Source organism: Lepidothrix coronata, unplaced genomic scaffold (genome assembly GCF_001604755.1).
Source record: "Lepidothrix coronata isolate B3197 unplaced genomic scaffold, Lepidothrix_coronata-1.0 Scaffold56, whole genome shotgun sequence".
NCBI classification, from domain to species: Eukaryota; Metazoa; Chordata; class Aves; order Passeriformes; family Pipridae; genus Lepidothrix; species Lepidothrix coronata.
In genome coordinates this window covers 4,436,428-4,459,072 of record NW_016690236.1, presented here as the reverse complement: position 1 = coordinate 4,459,072, position 22,645 = coordinate 4,436,428, and positions in this window count along the sequence as shown.

The following is a 22,645-nucleotide window of genomic DNA, read 5'->3' as shown; positions in this document are numbered from 1 at the left end:
AGTATTAAAAGTGACATTATAAAGCAATTAAAGGGTACCTAGTAAACAAGAGACAAAACTATTCAGATTGTAAATCAGATTAAATTAGCTTCCCAAACCTGCATAGTAACACTTTTACCATTAATCCATTGAGAAAGTATCAATGACAGATTGAGAGGACTAAAGAGCCAGTCATTACCTGACAACGCAGATACCAAGAAATTGATGCACGGCATTGCTGGATTTCAACAAAATAACTGGCCAAACCAGGAAAATTCTTCACAATAAAGCATCTTTATATTATAATTGAGCTACAAGGTAAGATATATGTCCATTACATAAAGTGATTATTGACTACCAGAAGCTTTTGATTTAGTAGAAAATTACTTTGTATAAGAGCTCTCCTGAACTCAGTGACAAAGGTTACATTTAGCTCTTTTAACGCACAGTAAAAGGGAATGAGGCTTCTACTGGCCTTTTCTATACCAAATCATCAAAAAATGGAAAGAAAATTAAGTAAGGATAAAATTCTTTCCATAGGTTTTCACATTCTGTCCAAAAGTTAACTTCCCCTCCAAAAAAGAGTGCACTGGAAATAAAATTAGTTGAATTTGAAATTCCCTGACAGCACTTTTCTCACAAGCTACTTTAGAGCATGAAGATTTAATGTTGGTGAAGATGCAAAATTCACTGAAGTAATAAAAAAATGAGTACATTAATTTCTTACCAGTTAACTGTAAAAATAAATCATAAATAAATTATCTCAAGTAAACATACAAAAAATTATATCCTTCACCCATTTAAAAGAATTATAAATTATTTGATTGAAATTTTTACCAACTGCATTACAAGAAATTAAAATATAGAGGATAGATAGGAAACCAGACAGTCACATAATTGGATCTAGAAACTGTCACCTTGAAATTTTACAAAAGTTTTGAATTTAAATCCACTTACAGAACAAACAAATTCCACTTAAAGAATATCTTTAAATCTTTTTCTTTATTTACATTTTAATACCTTCAAAAAATGTGGGGGAAAAAAATTTCAAGATTAAAATAATGAAATTACTGGTCAAGAAGAAAACTAAAAATTTAGCTTCCAGTCCAATGCAGTTTAACATTGAGCATTTTCATAGTGGATTTCTGGTTCAATGTGCTAATACAATATGTACATATAGATAACAACTTTTTTAAAAAAAAAAGCAAATGAGCTTTTTCATTTGTTGAGTTTGATTTGGTTTAATGATAAGATACTACTAGAAGAGAAGGATTACATATCTGGAATAAATGTGTCATTTCTTTTAACTACAGCTGGTTTCATGAAGTCCTGAGAAGGAAACTGAAAAGAACAAAGCATTTGATCATTATGTCAAATGTGAAGAAAAGGATATTTTCAACACAGTTTTTTATCAGCAGTTCTAGTCAAAGTAGGTGTTGTATACACTCAACCTTCAAATTCTGTAAACCCTTGTCATCAATTGGCCAGTCTTCGTGAGCAAAGATTTGGGAAAGGTCATTAACCCTTCGAGCCTGCGCAGTGGATTTTTTAGGTGAGACACAGCGTGCGCTGAACTGAGCCCACCCTTTAATCCTGAGGTTCATCTGCCGGGGCCAAGCAAGCTTGGACAGTGGCAGTGAGGGTCTCAGGGCGTAGGTTTGTTTAGAGTGACCTTCTCTTAGATGGATTGCCTTACAAGGCTGACGAGCTCCATCTGCCTGGGGGGCTGGGAATCGAACCCGGGTCGCAGCGGTGAGAGTCCTGCACCCTAACCACTAGACCACCAGAGGCCCCTTTGTCATCAATTAATTTCTCATTAAAACATACTTGTGTTTAGACATTTTCACAGCAGTGACAATAAAATATTAAATATGGAGGACCTATAGCTGTAATATCTACAACATGCAGTATCTGGTAGCTTTTGTCAGAGTTCTGAGGAACAGAGAGTAAGCTGCAGTAGCAGTATCACAGAAAGCAAAGTACATACAATTTTTACTTTTCAGTGTCACAGTATGTTTGTACTTTCTTGTAAAAATTATTATAATGGAAAAAGACTGATTATTCATTTTGAGGAACTACAGGCATCACACAATATATTAATTCTGCATATTACATTGCATAACCCCCCCCTTTGAACAGTTAGAAGACAGTTAGTAAAGAATTAGCCAGACAGGTTTGGTATTTCACTGAGGATGGCACAAAGATGAAAGCTTTTGTTTTGTAAAAATGAAGTTCATGCTAATGGTTTGAATGCCTAATTCCTGAAATACCTTGCTTATGACATGTGTTTTCCCCCCATTAACAGTATTTCTACTGTGTTTATTGAGGGCTTTTAAACAAAAAGATTTCCTACTGAGATTTAAATTTCTCTTCTGAGTCCCCTCAGTGTGCAGACTTGGCAAACTTTAAACATGAAAGACAAAGACATTCATTCATCATATTAGAGTGTTAGGAAAATCCAGGATAACTTGAGGAGGTTTTTTTGTTTTACTAGAAATGAAACTACTGGAGGTTCAGTGTGCAATATTGTTTTCTACAGCTTACATTTTACTGAGTATGTTTTGTCACTGTAGATACTTTATAAACATGATAGGCATTTCAAAATACTGTCATGTAATAAGTAAGGAGATCTACACTGCAGTGAAAAAATAGAAACAAGGTATTCACTGAAATGTAAATTGACATTAAACTTAGAAGCGGCCTCCCAAAAGTAAGATTGAGATGAATTACCAAGACAGTGATGAAATAGTCTTATTCCTATGTACCCAGTGTGCATCTTTTTCCTGGGTAAGCTGACAAGCTTTTCATGCAGCTAACACTTCTCTTTCACTGGCTTCAAACTGGCTTTCAGGGAAAAAAACCTGAGCAATATGTTTTTTGTGTTATTCTTAGCAAGTGTGACTGCTGAGCACAACTATTAAATAGATCATAATTTGTATACTAATGAAGAAACAATTTTGGTCAATAGACTGTATTTAATCTTAAAAATACTATCTAGTTTCTGTATCTCCAAAGAAGGTTTACTCCTTCTTTGAGAAACATAAGAAAGAAGGGCTGCCACATAGGTTTCACAATGAATCTTTTTTCAGACTTACAGGTTATTCTGAAAAAGGATTGTGTGAGACTCAGATTTGTCTTCTGAAATATCAACTTAAGAGTATTTCTGTGGGGAAGTAAAGAGCAATGAGGCAGTCAGACAAAGGCTCAGAAAAGTATAGCCACTCACAAAGCTCAGGATATAGCACTCAGGGCTGACCACATTGAATTCAATTACAAGTTGTAAACGCAGATAGATACAGTAATAGCAGAAATACAGTCACACCTGAGAAACAGAAGAGACCAAAATAGAAGACCAAGAGGGAAGACTTGCTGGATGGGTGGAGAAAGCCATTGTAGTAAAGAAAAGGAGCAAGAGAGAATTTCTGTAGCAAAAATTTACAATAGCTAGCTGCACACTACTTACGCTATACCAAGAGTTATTAATACATAAATAGCAAATAGGATCCTCAGTGATCTGAAAGCCATGAAATTCCCCATAACAAATAGATGGGAGAATGGTGCATGGATGAATGAAAGAAAAAAAAAAGGCAATGGAAAAATTGGTAAGCTTAAAGTTTAACTACATTTTCTAAAGTTCCAAACAGCAACAAATATTGTTAGATGTTTTATTATGTGCTGCATATGTAAATGCATACAAGACAGTGGAATTTCATGTCCATCAAAGGACAAAACAGAGTTTGTAGTCATTAAATGCACATGTCCTCTAGCATAAGAGTCCTGTCCTTCTCTCTAGCTAGGTTTCTAGCTGTTATAAAAGAACACAGCAGATAAAAGACTTCTGATTACAGAGTACAGATGATACCAGGCATGAGGCAGATGTTCTACAAACCTTTCTTCTGATGATAAAGGTGGCTAAAGCAGATCCCACCTCCATCCTTACTCTGCCATCATTTGCACCAGCAAAACTATCTGGAGGCAATGAAGTAATTCCATGTGGTTCTTTTTTTCTTTTTTTGCACCACAGAATTACTCAGTTTAGATTGTATAGTCCTCTCATTAATTCAACTGAGAAGACTGTTACAGAGTAGAAATGAACAGCCAAAGAGTTTGAACAATTTAACTTTTCCATCAAGAAAAGTATGTATAGAACCAAGCTTTCAACTGTCATGTACAGTTTTTGAAAATCAACTGCAGATATTCAGTCAGGAAATGAAAAGATTCTATGTGAAAGTTTTATAATGAAAAAAAAAGCTTCAGAAAAAATACCAGATTTTCTTTCACTATTAAAGTTTCCCATTCTGAAGATAGAGACTTTCCTTACAACTCTTTACCATTATGACAACTAGCACCTGAAACAAAAATTGACAGAATCCTTCACAATATTACTCTACATGACACTGGCAGCAGTGTGAAATTGAGTGTGATCACAGCACCAGTCAATTCTATTGGTTCAGGGAGTTTTCAGTTCAGGTCAATTTTATCTTCAGATCCTCATGCTCTTGAATCACAGAAGTAAAGAAAACAAAAAGACAGTAGAATGAAAGTCTATAAAAAGGAAACAAGTGCAGAAAATTTTAGAAATTACTAAAAGCTCTTCCTGTTCTCCAAGAATACAAGCCCATACAGCATAAGGTATATGGGCGATTCTCCCCTGCCTGTCTTAAACCCAAAGAAGCCTTGTACTGTTTGAGATACATTTACTTCATGAACTCTAGAGCATATCACAAGGTCCTTCAAGAGACGAACTTCATACCCAACTTATGTCTTATCAAAAAAACAGTGGGGTTTTTTTAAATTTAAAAATAAAAAAAAATCCAAACATTTTTTCCCCCTTGTTGACCAACTTCTTTGTCCCAAGAACTTCTGACTAGGTGGTATTTTAAAGCCTTCTTTAACTGTTTTCTCTTTTCATCACTCCTCTTTTTATTTCATGTTAAATCCAATCCTCTCTCCTGCAGTTCCTACTAAAGAACTACTTGTCATCCCCCTTGATTGTTGTAACAGATGTTGCTAGTTTGCCAATCAGTCAATGCAATCTTGTCTCATTTTCTTTCTGTAGTTTCTTCCTCATTTTTTGCATTACAAATCAGAAAGCATATCTGAGCAAATACTTCCTAAGTTACAAGTATTTACTAGTGAGTCTAAGGAAAGGTGGTAAAACCTAATCCTTATTCTAGCCTTGGTGTACATAATCCTAGCTATTGCTGAAGTAAGCCCTAACTAGTCAGTCTTTATTTAAGAAAAAAATAAAATCTTCATTCTAGAGCACTTTACAACAATCTACAATTCCTTTTCCCAGGGCCACATAAGCCACAGTAAATCTTTTGCAAAGTGAAGTAAAATTAATTAGTCTTGCAGCTGCAAATGAACATATTTTACTTCCTACTGCAATGGACTATGAATACATTCGCAGTTTAGTCTGAAAGTCAACTGAAAATCCAATTAAATTAGCAGTATCTTTTAAGTGAACAGATAGTACCTTCCTACCCATGGTACCTAATTCACAGACTTTGCCAGCACCCTAAATTAGCAGCAGATTTGCTGAAATAAAAAACTATGAATCTCTATTGAGTATCGCTCTTTTCTTCAAAGCTTGATTTCCCCTTAGACCATCAGTTAGTACCTTTCAATTCTCATCTGTGTATTTTATCCCCTTAAGTTAAAAATATTTTAAAAATTACCAAAAAATTATTAAACAGACTTTGCTTCTGTTAAGATTATGCTTCATATCTCTTGTTATATCAAGTTGAAGTCCTAAAAATAGAAGCAGGCCTTGCCATCAGATTAAACATGTATGTAGAGTCTGCAGGAACAAGGCTTGAATGGACTTTATCACTTATAACATTAGATGGTTGTCACTGCATAAATCAGTGCAATTTCGGGTAATTTTGCTAACAGTTCAAATGCTTTCATCTGAAATCATACAGATAATGGTCAGTCTATCATAAAGATATGATATATGCCAAGATAATGCCTCTCAGAGTTGAGCTGGTGGTGTTTCAGTTCCAACTTCAACAAGTTTCACACCTACTACGACCTAGGGACAGTGTCCACTGTCAATTACCACATGCTTCATTCTGCGTTCTTCCTCACCTCACTTGCTCTGAAAGTAGATAAATCCTTGCTGGATGGCTGCCTTCTCCCACTTGTGCCCTGCTCTCTGCCTTTGGAAATAGCTGATGTTCTTTTGAACATCTCAGTGTTACCCCATCCTAAGGCAGAACAGGTTTACAATAAAAAGGTAGAGACTGGTGCGGATAGAGTACTTCAGCAAGAATGTCGCTATTTCTTCCGAGATTAAATTAATTTGATTTTTAAAACTGCTTTAAAGATGGAATGATTCCTGAATACACAGAAGAACTGTTAATGCATAGGTGTCAATCAGAAGGGAAGAGCAACCTGACTGCTTCCCATTTTGTGTTCAAAACGCTTCTACTTCAACTATTCTATGAGTCCAGATCACATACAGTGAGATGGCTGCAAGTCTGCCCGCTGCAGCTTTGCACTGTCAAACAGACATGATGGCATATCCCAGAACACAGCTCAACGTTCTGGCTTTCTTTTACCCTCGGAGGAGGTAAAAGCTTCAGCTGGCAAAAGTCTTGGGTATTAGTATGGACAAGGACTTGGAATAGAGAACCACCATGTGTGTGACCCTCCAGATTTTTGTAAACTGTCCCTACATTCAACTAATTAAGGGAAAGTGATGCTTCTCTCATTAGACTGATACAATACAAACATGATGAACAGATTTCTCCAAGGGGTATTATTTAAGACTTTTGCAGAAACACTTCCTATTGAACAGACAATGTTGAAATACGCTTGTTTGCTGAAAGTGTGTTTGTTTAGCCATGGAACTTTTATTCAACAGGAGACCATTACAGTGTCATAACATTCGATTCCACTTACATTACTGCTTAATTAACACTGGAACATTTAGCAGCTATTAGAAGAGACATTCTCAAGCATCCTAGATTTTACCAGAGCACACAGGCAGACTATATTTCATGCAATACTTCAGAAATACAATTTGAATTAACAAAATACCATAATATTTGACTCAATTCATATTTCTAGATGAAAAGTATTTGCAGATATTCCATGCTGATCCTTCTAGATGCTACAGTAAAGAAAACACTTCCTCTGCTTTAAAAGAATCTTTGCAAATTTGGTCTTTGTAATAGATGGGGTACAAGGTACAAGGGGTAAAAGGCACTAGATAAATTAAATCCCTAATGTAGTTAGTAAAGCAGACAGGTTTTCCCACTAAGATTAATTAAATAAAAGACTGCTTTTCTCACAGAAAGCATATACTTAGGCACATATTTAGATACATAACAGTGCATGTGTGTGCTAAACCAAGAACAGTCTTCTCTGTCTGACAAAATATTAGTCCTCAAAAAACCCGAGTCTTACACTATCTATCCTTTAATTCCTAGATTCATAGTCCAGAATTAAAAAGTCCATGTGTAAAACTTGTTTTCTTTACAGACCTGAATGACAGAACGCAAATGCAGAAGAACATATCCATGACTTAACAGAGCTGCAAGTCAAGTCTTGTATGAAATTATCTTTATTGCACAAATAAAAGTGTAATTTAACGCTTTAGTCATTTTGATAATTTGCAAACCACGACTCTGCTAAGCCTATAGAATGTATTAGTTTTAACTTTGATTGCTATCTTTAATACAGTAAAACACTGTTATAATGTAAAAAAATAGATCACACCCATGCCAACATATTTTAAAAAAACCCAAAATCCAGAAGTATTGTCTCCCAAAACTCTTATTCCAGCATTTATCACAGACAATAATTATTATTAGCTACACTATAAATATTCTCATATACTAAATTTCATAGTCTGTTCACCTCAATGCATTAATAAATATTTTGCTTCTGTTTCTTAAATATCTGTTTTACCTGGCATGAGTTGTAATGTAGGCTGTAGCTTCAAAGTTAACCACAGGGTATTTTACTGTTATGACTTTACTATTATGACAAAAACATGTGCCTAGAATTTGACATTTCCTCATTTAACAAGCAAAGTGAGTATGGTAATTATACAGGATTTAAGAACCTCTTTCCTTTCCCCCCAGTATTAAAATTGCATTTTCTAAGATTAAAGTTATTGAGTTTTCCATATTGACCTGTCAGTTTAGTAAATACAGCATTTCTAGAGACTGCGTGTAAAACACTGATATGTATTTTTTGGAAGTGCCAGAAGAGGAGAAAGGTACTTTCAACCTAGCAAGGACTGTAAGTTTAACGACAGTATAACAAATGTTAGGGTGAAAGAAAGACTTCAAGGGCTACAAACTGGAAGCAATACAGAAGAATACGCTTAATAATGCTGGGGAACTTTCTTGCATAGATTTACCGATAGAGAACTAGGAAAGACCGGGGGGGGAAAAGTATCTAGATGTTATAGAAGAAAGGCATCTGTGTTTCATTAGAAGGATTTTCCAAGTTAATTCTCTTGTAAAACTTGCACCGGTATCATTTTAATACAATATACAATGCAATGTGGAAAATATACAAATACAACCTTCCCCAGCCAGCTTTATACAATCCAGTATGTCATGGAAAACATTTTTAATATTCCTTCTATTTCAGAGTTGGGTTTTTTTTTCCTCCCCAAAAATGCCACAACCCTCTACAGCATTTTCTCACAGTCCATGTTTTATAAAGACACACAACAAATCCAGATGTCAAGACATCAGTGTTTTGTAAATCTCTGATAATACATTCAGCTACCTATTTATCAGCAGTATGGAAAGTCATACTTTTGTTCTGGAGGAAGTGCAGTGTTAGCATTAAATACCATTTAATGCTAACATTTTTATAGAAACTGAGGAAAAATCCAAAAGTTCTATTATTCTGAATTTTTAGAAACCCTCATTTGGACAGCATAGAATGGAATTCACTTCAGAAGTCAGCAGCAATGCTCGTAAGAAATATTTGAATACTTTGGCATGCAAGGATAAAGGAAGTGTCTGACAAATGTATCTATAATAGTGAAAAGAGCAAAGTTGGCATACAACACAAAAGGATTTCCTAGGGACAACTACAGCATCCAATACAAGAAGAAAACAGACTAGTTTCACAGTTGCAAATATAACTTTTGTGAAGCTCACCATTTTCACCAACCTGGGAGACACACACTCCAAGCTCTTTTAGTATTTAGACCAGCGCTTCATTTATCCCTCAAAGGAGCACAAAACTATGTTGGTGACAAAACTTAAGATTGCATAAAGCATAGGTATATAAAAGCCCATACATTCTTTACAATTTTAATTATATGTTATTCTATGCAGTAGTTCTTAAAATAGAATATTCTATTTAATTTGTGAAGGTAATCTCTTATTTAATTCAATTTCTGGCATTTTCCTTAAGTATGTCTTTGATTAAAATAGTGGGAAACGTTTTGTCTCAGGAAAAATATATCACAAGCAGAAGATTACATTGTGTTGCCTCTTGTTATGCCAACTTTATTACACTAAGAAAACTTTTACAACAAAATACAACAAGTTTATGAAGTTACTGCATTAGTTTCTCATAGAACATTTTCAAGTTAGGTAAGAAACATGAGGAATGTGGAGAACCAAGAGTTTTGAAAATAAAGTTTAACTCTGCAGAGGTTGATTTATTTATCATTTCGTTACTGAAGTACACTGTTTACACTAGAAAGTTATTACTACAAAAAAAACCAACTACCTTAGCTGTTTAGTTTTTGAAGGATGACAAGAGGAGTGTAGTTACACCACCTGATATCCTGTCTCCACAATATCAAACAGTAAATATTTTCAATCAGTTTAAGTGGCATAAAGAGACATTAAATTAAAATATTAGGTGGTTAGTAGCATAAAACTCAAGTTCAATTATCAATTCAGTCAAATAATATCAGTAGAAGATGGAAGAACATTTCGCTGGACAATATGCAAAATATTGTCTCCACTTTGGTTTCACACAAATTTCTGCAGCATTTAGCTATATTTACCTATCAAAGGAAAATTGAGGAAAATACAGTCTTCCCTTAACCAGTGCTCTAAAACTGGGCAAAGGCTGTCCCAGTGCTGCTGCCCAACTAACAACTCAAACCACAGACCTTTCAGAAGTGTTACCATCATTGTAATGTAATTATTAAATATTCTAACACTCTATTCAATTCCCTGGAAGAGTGGAGCTTACTATTTTAAGAAAGCCTGCTATTTAAATGTCATTAACTATCCAATTAGTGCAGTCTGCTCTTTGCTAGCTGCTGAGTACTGGGATAATCTTTTAATTGTTAACCACTATTGAATAATTTTAGCAATTACGCTTTTATACATTCTATGCTAATTAAGACAGACTACGCCTAGAATCTCATCATTTCCAGCACACAGTGACAAACAGAAAGACGATCAATGGTTGATAAAATACGCGTGTGACCAGTGGTAACGTTTACGACGTAGGACACCGTCTCCAGCTGTAGCCGCCGCAGGAAGGCGCGCACCGCCCAGCGCACTCCGCGCACTGCCCGCCGCATCCACCCATCCCGGACCCATTCCGGCCGCCGAGGTGTGGGCTCAGGGGCACCGGGCCACTTCGCACCGCGCCTACGGGGCTCTGCTCGTAACGCTGCTTAAGCCGAAATAAATCACCGCCGCCGCTCCCCACGGCTCCACCTGCCGGGCGCCCGCGCCCCGCAGCGCCCCGCTCGCTTCCTCCTTCCCTGGGGGCGCCGCCACCGCGGGGCGGTCAAAGCCGCCCGGCGCCCCAGCGCGCACCTTCCGCGCAACGAAGGGAAAGCGCCGTATCCGTCCCTCCTCCGGATCAGCAAGTTTCTCTCCCTCCTAGGAGGAGACGTGCCTCTGGGGGCTGCTGCCGGGCTCTCGCAAGCCGCCGCCGGGCACAGGCTCCCCGCAAGGCAAACCCTTGGAGGACCTGGAAACAAAGCGAAATTACCTAAAAGGGCACAGGTCTGCGCGGCGCCGCCAGTCGCTCTACGCCGGTGGGCGAGGCGCCCCTCCGCTTTGCCTCCACAGGACGGTGCCTGTTGCACGGGCCCCGCGGGTTCCCTGCAGGGCAAAAAGAACTTCGCTCCGCCGGGCGGCCGCACCGGCCCCGCTCCGCGAACTCGCGTCGGGGCTCCAGGCGGCGGCCCCGAGAGGCGGCAGACACCCGCGGCTCGGACAAGCCCCCTCTCCTGCCAAGGGCTGAGCTGCGCTCCGCAGAGTGGGACCCCCCTTCTCCCCCTCCCCGACTTCCCTCTGCGCAAAACCAATTAACCCCGAGCGGTCGCCCTCCTGCAAAAGACGAGACAGGGAGTGCGGGAGCCGACAGGAGGCAAAGTTTGATGAATGAGCGGCTCCTGCGGTGACAGGTGACTACGGAGCGGAGGCATCCTCCGCGCCCGGCCGGGCAGAAGTGCGGGAAAGAAGCACTGACCTGTCCGTTGTGCCTCCGGCAGCCGTGGAGGGAAAGGAGAGAGACACAGCCCCGCGCTCTTTTTCCCGTCCGTCGGCCCCAGCGGCGGGCAGGATGCCGGGCGGAGGGCCCGCAGAGCGGCGAGGCCGACCCGGGCTGGCACCCGTCAGAGAGCAGGTGAAGCGGGGAGGTCGCCGCCGCCGGAAAGCAACACGTTTGGCTCTGAACTTTGCAGCTCCAGTCACAAACAAACAAATACAGCCCAGGAAGGACCTCTCCCATCAGATCCCAGACTGCTCGGCAGCCGCTGCCTCTCTTATTGGTGCGGAGGTTATTTATTTATTTGATTTCTCCCTCCCCCCCCCCCCCCCGGCCTTCCCTCCCCTCCCGCACGCCGCCCAGACAGCCGCGGTCCCTGCGCGCCGCACAGCGCAGCAGCAGCTCCTCTGCGGCCGCCGGCAGCGCCGGGTGCCGGGCGAGGGGCGGGCGCGCTGCGGGGAGGCGGGAGCGGAGGCGGGCGGGAGTGGGGCAGCCGCCGCACCACTGCCGGGCGATAGTGGAGAGCGGGAGGGAGCTGCTCCCGCACGCCCCGTCCCCCGCACCGGAGAGCGGAGGCGAGAGGGTGATCCTCGCCTTGCCGCCGGTCACCGCAGGGACAGGGCAGCCGGGCAGGGGGGTGATTGGTGACCGGAGCCGGGAAGGAGGGTGGCCGACGCGTACCGGGCGGCTGCCGCGAGGAGCCCGGGGTACCCCGCGGCGTTGTTTTGCGGCCCTCGCCCATGGGGACCCCCGGCGGCCGCGGAGCGGCGGGAGCGGGTTCACCGCGGTGCGGGAGCGGCAGCGCCGGGCGGAAGCGAGGGCACGGGAGGGGATGCCGCGCTCGCGGTGTGCGCGTACGGGAAGGCTCGAGTGTGTGTGTATATGTTTCTCTGTGTGTTCACGTACGTGTGCCTCAGGTAACGTTGCACGGAGCTTGCTTTCAAGGAGACCCCAGGCTCTGTAGCCGCAGTGTACTTGGTATGCATCGCTTTTACATTTTGCTGTAGCTTGTGCGTGATCAGTGCAGAGCAAGCTTTATTTCACCTCTGTCTTATCGGATGCTGAACCTTTGTTTGCTGGTTTTTGTTGCGTTTTTCTTTCCCCGTCCCCTAAATCCACATGCAACTCGAGCAGCATGGTAGGTCTCACCTGTCCATTCCTGAGGGCCAAGTACACCACTACGATTATCGTAAGGAAAGGAAACATTAGTTAAAAGCTGCGGAGGTATGACTGCATGAAGGATTCCCTTCACTGCACCTGCAGTATCCGTCCTAGCTCGGCTTCTCCTTGCAGCTGGCAATGGAAAAAAAATGTTTCTGTCCCACAGTGGCTGTTTTTATAACGCTATACACACACGTGACAGACACAATATTGACATTCTTGTCTTCTCTCCCATCTCTCTTCCTTTAGAAATTAGAGTTCAAATTACATATCCCAGTGGTAGAAGACAGAAGTTTAAAATCTGTGAAGTTGGTACAAACTCTGCCAAATGTTTGGGGGGGGGGAGCAGTGTGCGTGTGTGTTATTTGGTTGGTTGGTTTTTGCTGGATAAAATTTCCACCCTGCTCCCCTGGCAGTAAACAGACATTCTGGATGTTCTTTTTTACTTCCAGGGAAAAAAAATACATCACAACAATAGACAAACAAGGAAATAAAAAATGTGGGTAGAGATTAAACAGTTATTCAACAGTATTACTAGGAAATAAAGCTTAAATTATACCTCTATTCAGGTGACAAGACATAGAGATGTAAAGAGTGCTTTTATTCTAAGTCAGTCAATGAATTTATGTAGATTCGTCATTTCAAACAGACATTACAAATCTTTCTTGTGCTGCAACTCTGTAATTCTACCTTTTTCAACTGAAGGCAATAAAGATTAATGTACATTTTGTCTTCAGTAGTAAATCCTATTGTCAAATGGGGAGAACTTTTTATTCAAAGAATTAGATCAATAGTTGACTTTGTTTTGAAGCTTTTATTTAAGAAGCTACTTAAAAAGAATGAAGTTCATGCTCTTAACATCCTTAAAGAAATTTCTCAAAGGCAATTATTCTGTTTGCCAATCTAGCGGTCACTGCCATGTAGCAACAAAAAGCATGAAAGCTAGATGTGGAAATCCCTTTGGGTTCAAACAGTGCTTTCTCAGTGGAAGAGGAACAGTAGGAAATTAAAAAGTGAAAAGCACTTTAAAAAAATATATTTGAATATTTTAAAGAGCTTGCTTTGAATAGGTGAAGTTTCATCTCTAGCCAGTAAGCTTCAAGGTCAATGAAAGGCAAATGACAGATGTGTTCCCTGCCTGAAAGAATGCCACCAACTTTAGGTAGTGTTTAGTGAACAATATTAAAAAGTTGACAGTCTGACTGTTATTTTAATTTGTAAACTCTGTGTTCAGCAAGTATTTGTTCAGAAGAGCAGAGAGTGTCTTCCACTGGAATAAACTACTATGTTTTCAAAATATAGGAGATTAATGAAGAAACTACTTTACTAATGATGGGCCTATAACAAATACTTGTAAACGTCAGTGAGAAGACACTGAATGATTTCAGTTAAATTTGGTTTGACACATACTGTAATACACTATTTGAAATTTCAGCTGTTTCTTAAAATCTTAAGAAGCAATTTCATTATGAGTAAACCAAGACTTTTATTTTTGTATGCATTCTAAGAAAAGGAAGCACTGTGCAAAGCCCATAACAAGATTGATCATATACTAGCACATTAGATCTACTTCCGTCAAAATTAATTTGTTAGGTCACTGGATACAGCTCCATAGGACTTTGATTTGACTAAGTCAAGCTAATAATGAATTTAGTGGCTACTTAATATATTGACTGTTCACTAGAGTTATGCAAGCAGAATATTATTCTGTGCTGTAGAGTCATAGCTGAGAAATATGTAAGATGGCTAGGAATAAATAGTTTAAGTTAAGAAAACCAGGCATAAGAAAGGAATAAAAACAAAAAGGAAAAAGAGAAAGCAAAGCTATGTTTTCTAAAATTTCATCTTGTGTTTTTTACTTACCTTCCTTTGGCTTCTTTCATAATTTAAATCCCTGTGATCTCAGACTTGGCATTTTGGTGTTTTAAAGGGCTTCAGATTGAGACTGCTAAAAAAAATTAAAATAAATAAAAGCAGTCCCCACTGCCACCCACCAATACTGATACAACCTTAAAAATAGCTTACTTTATTCTCATATACTGGTTTTTGTCTGTACTCTTAAAATCATACTTCTGAGGGCTTAAAGAGCTACTAACATTCCATGTAGCTCCTGATACGCATCCCGTGCTGTATGTTGTACTTCAGAAATCCATTTAATGATCTCAGCAGAAAATCAAATGTATGTGTTAATAGTTTAAAATCAGTCAAATTTGGGCAAGTTCTATATAAATATCAAGAGAGACTGCTCGTCTATAAGGAGTTTCTCCAAAACAAACATTGTTTTTTGCCCTTGGCCACTTTATCTGTGCAGGAGGCTTTTTTTAAAAAAGACAGATTTTTCCTCCATATCTGAACAAGCAAGTTTCCCCTCCTTTTTCAATTTCTCTTTAGGTAGCTGAAATGCTTTTGATCACAATTTATAAATATGTCAGGCAAAGCTGTGAGTAAACTAGCAAGAATATATCGGACAGTTTTACCTTTAAAGTTGTGCAAAAAAAATCGTATGCTGGCACATGTTTTAAAGACTCAAGAATTCTACATCACTGCATGTTAAATTTATGTATGGATAACATTTAATATATTATGAAATCTGACCTAACTATTACGGTCTTATACAGATTTAAGGAATAGGTTTTTCCGCTAGCCAGGATTTGGAATATTTTACTACTATGAGCAATTCAAAGTCAAGAAAAGCTAGGAATTCTCCCTTTTTCAGATGCAATAAGCAATGTGTGGCATTTACCTTAGCCTATCCAAGGGCTACTAGAGAATTGAGTCTTTGGACTGTTCTCCAGTTTATATAAACAAAAGATGAATATATAAAACTGATCAGAAGTGTGCTAAGATTTCGTATTTTAAAGGGAATGGATTTCAATAAACAGATATGGAAGAGAGAAAAAACATAAAGACTGGACAAAAGAAGGAAAATCTGTAACCTTTTAAGGAAATGTTGATACTCTCAAGCTGTTCTGTTGAAAAAAGAGGTTTTGCTTCCCTGTGAATTAAACCTTTGAGTTGATATGAATGCTTTTCTATAGTAAGTTCTGGGTCTGACCACCTCTGTTTGGTAGCGGGAAAATGATTTTTTCTAAGGAAAAATATAATCACACATGAGGTCAATGGCTTCTAGATAAAAAAGAAAGAGAGCTGCCTTTGGTAGTGGGAATTGTTTAAAATCTACTTCTGTTCTGGTAACTATGATGATCTTCATCTTCTGACCTCATCGCAGTCTACAACTTCCTAAAGGGAGGCAGTGGAGAGGCATGTGCTGATCTATTGATAGAGACATGAACCAGTACAACACAAGGAAATGGACTGAAGCTGTCGGGGAAGTTCAGGTCGGACATGAGGAAAAGGTTTACCACTGAGAGTATGATATGGAACAAGCTCCCCTGGGAAGTGGTCACAGCACCAAGCCTGTCAGAGTTTAAGGAACATCTCAGCATATGGTTTAGTTTTAGGTATTACTGCAAGGAACAGGGATTTGGACTTGATTATCCTGATGGATCCCTTCTAACTTGAGGTATTCTATGATCCTGTTGTATGAAAGATAGGGATCTCATATGGGCCATTTTTATGTATGTCATAAAGGGAGCTGAAAAGAGTACTTTTTTGTGTATTTTGAGGATGCTTGAATACTGTTCACTGCAACGATACATTGTAATTGTCATGATTCTCTGGGATTTGTTCAGGGAATAGTGCTGCCCAGGTCCGAGCTGTAGAGCTGAACCAAAAAGCTTCCAAACTGATGAGTTTATGACCATGTTGATGGGTGGCCTACTGCTGCAAAACATGGCTGAATTCCTGAAGTTGAAACTGATGTGAGTTGGATTATAAATGTTCTGCTGATCCTGAGCAGTGGGAAATATCATAGAGGTATCAGAGAATCATGGAATGATTTAGATTGGAAGGCACCTTAAAGACTGTCTAGTTCCACCCCCGTCCCCCCTGCACCCCCTGCCATGGATCTTCCACTAGACTGAGTTGATTAAAGTCCCATCCAACCTGGTCTTGAACATCTCCAGGGAAGGGGCAACCACATCTCAGGATAACCTGTTCTAGTGTCTCATCACACTCTGAGTAAAGAATTTCTTCATATTGTCTAATATAAATCTACCCTCTTTCAGTTTAAAGCTATTCCCTCTTGTCCTAAAACTATATACTCTTGTAACAAGTCCCTATCCATCTCTCTTGCAGGTCCTGTTTAGGTACTGGAAAGCTACTATAAGGTCTCCCCAGAGCCTTCTCTTGTCCAGGCTGAACAACCCCAACTCTCTCAGCCTGTCCTAATAGGAGAGGTGCTCCATTCCTCTAATCGTCTTGGTGGCCTTCAGTCCAAAGCATCCATTTCTTATGTTTGGGACCCCACAGAGCTGGAGGCGGTGTTCCAGGTGGGGTCTCATGAGAGTGGAGTAGAGGGGCAGAATCACCTCAGCCTGCTGGCCAGACTTCTTTTGATGCAGCCCAGGACACATTTGGCTTTCTGGGCTGCAAGCACACATTGCCGGCTCATGTTAAGCTTCTCATCCAACACCTCCAAGTCCTCCCCAGAACTGTTCTCAACTCATTCTCTGCTCGGCATGTATTTGTGCTTGGGATTACCCTGACCCACATGCAGGACCTTGCACTTGGTCTTGTTGAATTTCATAAGGTTTGCACAGACCCACCTCTCAAGCCTGTCCAGGTCCCTGGACATTCCTTCCCTCCAGCGTGTTAACTGCACCACACAACTTGGTGTTGCCATTGAACTTGCTGAGGGTATGCTGAATACTGCTGTCCATGTCATTGACAAAGATATATCGGGGGTCTCACTCCCTATATATAGGTATACCCCTATTAAGCAGGGTACCTCAAAAGATTAATTGATGTAAACATCCAAGAGAAGATGAAGATATTTCTAATTCTCTGGAATAAAGAAATAACCAAAAGCAAAGGATATTTGTTGTAATTTCTAGGTTAATTGAAACAATACAATAGGACATGGTGAATGCTGACAGTTTAACTGTGCTTAAATGTTTTAAGGAAGGAATTCAGTGAAGGGTATAAGAACACAGACAACGTCTTTGACACAAGCTCTGGTTTTACCCATGTAGTGCCAGATGCTGAGAAAGTTTTCAAGTAAATAACTGCTGTTTGCTATACTATGCTTAGATTTCACCTTGCATGGCAAACAGCTTTTTGACAAGGAGGGGTGTTATGTGATAGATGTCTTTGATTTCGTCCCGTCTATCAGCTCTTACATTGTTTTGGAACCTCTTCTACAACTTATACTGGAATAAATGATGATATTTCATTGTAATGTTCTTATTGAGTGCTTTATAATAATATACATGCTTTAGAAAAAAAAACCCCTCTTTTAGAAAAAGTCAGCTTCAAGGCTTCACAGGATTATGAACTTATGAAATCAAGAAGTTGCAATGGAAATAATCTGTCACTGTAATAATAAGGACTTACGTTAACAAGCAAAATTTAAAGATGAAAACTCATATATAAGAGAGGTGTCTGAAAGAGAACTTAGCTATTAAAATTGTCTAAAGTAGTACGTTTCATAACTTTTGATACAATGATAGATATTTGACATTTATAAATAGAAAAGAAAATGTTTGGGTTTCTACCACTTTCGAATACATGTTATAATTTTCATTTTAGTTTATTTTGGTTAGCTTTCTGAAATTATTGTACCTATTGGTTTTGCATTGAGGAATGAAATCACACACTTTTTTTAATTCAGCACTGTTGAATCTGAAACTAATATGTTTTTCAGACTTGTGGTTCTGTATGGCTCCAAACAGCTGCTAAAATGAACTGTTCGCAAAATTGTGTATAAATATAGGACCCATATATATAGTGAAGTTTTAAAAAAACAGGTTGCCACATAAAGGAACTACATTCTATAACATTTATAATAGTGATATTCAAAACCACTTTCTTTTTCAAATCCTAGTAACCCCTTCCTTGCTCATGGACTGCCTAGTCTTCAAACATTTATGCATGTGCTCTTTTTTTTTTTACTAGAAATTTGACATTTAGACAATTTGTTTAGCTGTGGGGGAAAAAGATGGTTAGAATATTTACTCTTCTAAACTCAAAATATATTATTTCTTTAATTTTATTTTATTTTTAATTCCCTTTTTCATTCTTAAGAAAAATGGAATTGCTATTTGGGAATTCAGTTTAGGAGATGTATAGCTAGATACTCTATCTGCAGTTGTTTCACTTTAGACTTAATTGGGCTAGATAAAGATGAATTAATCATTGTAATGGAGGTTTACAGTTACCTAGGGACCAGTGTTTTTAAATTGCTCATACTGTTGGTAAACAGTGGAAGGTCCTTAGCATTAATGTGGAGAACTGATTCTTGAAAGAGGCTAATTTCTCAAAGTTAAACATGTTCTGAATTATGTTCTTTGGAGATTAAAGTGTGAGTAGATATGATATTGTGACTGAAAGGTAAATTAAAGAAGAGGAAGCTTAGTACCAAACAAATAGCCACTGTACCGTGATTGAGAAAAGCAACTTCTAAAAATCGAATATATTGGGTGACAATATGAGGACATCAGTTAGGAAAAAACATGTATATAGTATCACAGCATAAAAAGTGGGAAGGAAAATATAATTTGATATGAACTAAAAGCTTTGATGTATAGTGGATGTGAGAGTAAGGAACAATCACTGGCTTAGCTAAGGACAATAGAATATATATTGCATTATATTAGGGGATTAAAAAAGGAGTATCTCCTTACATGCGTATAAATGACACCATTAAAATTATAAGAAAACTAAATTGGTACTAATGACAGAAAAAAAAAGAAAGTGTTCAATATCTATTTCACTACTGTTTCTGAAAAGAAGTAGGAAAGTGCACTCATACTTCATAACGATGGTGAAGTATTTTCCAAGCAATTAGTTTCTAAGGAAGGCATTAAGCAGTATTTTTACGACGAATATTTGAAAGCAGCTGATTCAGATGAACTGAATTCAGAAGTAGATATATGCTGTATTCATTTTAGGGGAACCTTGGAATACTCTAGACACTCCTGGAAGTAGTGAATGTAATATTAAAGCTAAAAAAAAATAAAAAATGACCCAAGCAACGTGACCCGTGTTGTAAAGGAGAAGTTAATAGAATGGTGAGGTGGGTTTCTATACATAACAGTTCAAAAGCTTTGAATACAGAGAATTACTGTTGGAACTCAAAGAAGGTTTTTGGAAGATAAAGTCTTGTCAAACAAATGTGAGTTCTTTTTCTGAGAATGTTAAAAGTGTGTCTGATAAAAGTAAGTGCTTTTGTATGGCTGCCTAGATAGTTGTATGCTTAGAAATTAGATATATAAGTGAGGCTTTCAAAATTGGGATTTTACTCTTGAAAATATTTATTCTGAAAATAATTAAAAGGTCATAAACTAGGTAGCTAAGTCACTATTATATACACACAACACCACGCAGCATTTCTCTTTATTTGTTATATGTAGAAATAAGTAGTGGCTAGGAGAATAGAGATTAAATTGTTCACATGTATAGTATAGATAAAACTGATTAAAGAATGTTGTGTCAGCTCCTTATGCCTAGACAATAAAATGAAGTCGAAAAGTAGAAAATTTACAGAAAAGAGCCCTAAGTGCTTGGAAAGTGGAGAAAATGTTTAATTTTCTTTGCAATGGAGAAAGACTTTTTGGAGATTGCCACTGAAACTCTTTAGAGTGTGAATATAGTATGTATTTTTCATTATGAGATCAACTGTAAGAACAAACTCCCAGAAACAGTGATAAATTCTGCACTCCTTCAGGCACTCAAATAAACTCCAGATCTGTCTAATCAGGTGTAGATGCTTTAATCAAATAAAACATTTAAACATAAGTCTCAGGCAAATACAAGGGCCTATGATTTACCTGATTTTTTCTGTCCTTGAATCTCTGTTCAATGTGATTTTTAAATACACAATTTTAATTGCTTTAAAATAAGTCTGTATGAGTCAGGTTGGTGGAACAATGTGTTAACTCACATTATTTAGCACCAAATTTGCATGTAACACATTTTTCCTGTACTGATATATCTAACACTAGTCATGCTCGCCTTTCATCTTCTAATATTTCCTTAAATATTTTTTAAAGATTTTAGAAGATTCTAAAACCTTTCATATGTATAAAACTGATTGAAGTTATGTCCATATAATCTAATATTAAATTAAAATAGATACTAAATATTCTAATATTGTGTTAGAATAGATACTAAATTATTTTATAGATATGTTAAAGTTTTACATTGAGAGGTACTTTATTACATTTTTGAATTTAAGAGCAAGGACTTGTATTAGAGGATTATAATTTCACTTTTAATAATGTGAAACTAAAAAAAATACAATATTTGATCAGATCATCATCGTAAGATGTTTTTTCACTCTCATTTTCCATCGGCAAGAAATATTATAGTAGGTAGTTGCAGAGTAAGTTCCTCATAAAGGATATTATTTATTCTGCTGATACCTCACCCTCATTAATGAACAACCAAGGATGCCCAGTAGCCATGTGTAAAATCATGGTTTGCTTTGTGTCATTTGTATTTCTTTATTGTTCCCATCAAGGTATCTTTGCCCTGCATTTTCTAAATTTCTGTTCTTTGTATCACCAAACTGTCCTAGTCAATCTGAGACAACCAGCAAAAAAACCAGGTTTCTACCCAGACAGTCTTTTTGACTGAAGTAATTAAGGTCTGATGTCCACCCCCCATGGCTAACCTACAGTGCTTAGGATTCTTGTATTTCATTTTCTAATCAGACATAATCAGTCTGTTTTCAAGCCTTAAACATTATTTTTCCGGTTATGTTTTCCATGAGACTTAGCAATCTGCGCTCTTGCTACAAAAAAGAAATCCTCGACACGTTTAATGTTATCTAGTGATGGACCCACGTTACACCTTTTATGACTGATTTGTTTCATGTAAAATAGTGTGTCAGTTGGAAGAAGGAAATTCTGGTAGTTACTTCTAAGGGAAAACAAGCTGTTTTGCTCAGGAGAAAAGAAGGTGCCTTTTCTCTTTCCCTGAATGTACATGTTTTTGTCATCTACTGAGTTTCTGCCCATATTACTTTGTAGAGGATTCAGTTTGCTTCTGCAAACTCACCACTAAGTAGATTAGAAGGCTGACATGCAACGTTTTTCCTCTCTTACGGTAACTGTGAGAAATATCATTATTCATAGTTACATCTTACTGATTTTATCCTGTTCTTCTATGTATATTTCTACTCTTCTACCATGAAATTTGAATGCACTGTTACATAAGTCAATTATGCATTTTATTTAGACACACATGTGTGTAAATGTAGATATATTTTTATAAATGTCTCTTTATGTTTTAATTTTGTTGCCTTTCAATGTCAGTGAGCCTTTCTATGTTCATTCTAGGAAAAAAACATCTGATTTCTTATATATAATTTGCCTGGGGACCTAAGCAAATTAGCAGTCTTAAATATTGCATTTCAAATTCCTTGGACACTTGGAAATTAAACTTAAAAGGTTAAAGTCACATGATTATATTAGGAAATGCTGCTCTGCCTCTGTGACATCTGTCATTCTCTATGGTTTTATTGTATGCCCTTGTGCTAAGAATCTTTAGCACGTCTCCTTAAAAAAATATTTCAGTGTGAAATCTTCAGTTCCAATCCCTTCTGTTAGTGCTCTATCTTTTTTAAGATGGAATAATCAGTAACGAAAAGAATTGCATTGAAGTAATTGTAAGAATGCATGTAGAATCAGAGTGGTTTGCGTTGGAAGGTACCTTAAAGATCATCTAGTTCCAACTTCCTGCCATGGCCATGGACAACTTTCACTAGACCAGTTTGCTCAGAGCTCCATCTGACCTAGTCTTGAACACTTCCAGAGATGGGGCATCCACAACTTTTCTGGGCAACCTCTTTAAGTGGTTCATTGCCCTCACAGTAAAGACTTTTTTCCTTATATCTAATCTAAACCCATGCTCTTTCAGTTTGAATCCATTCCCCCTTGTCTTTTTCCTGTCAATACATGCTCTTGTAAAAAGTCCCTCTCCGTCTTTCATGCAGGCT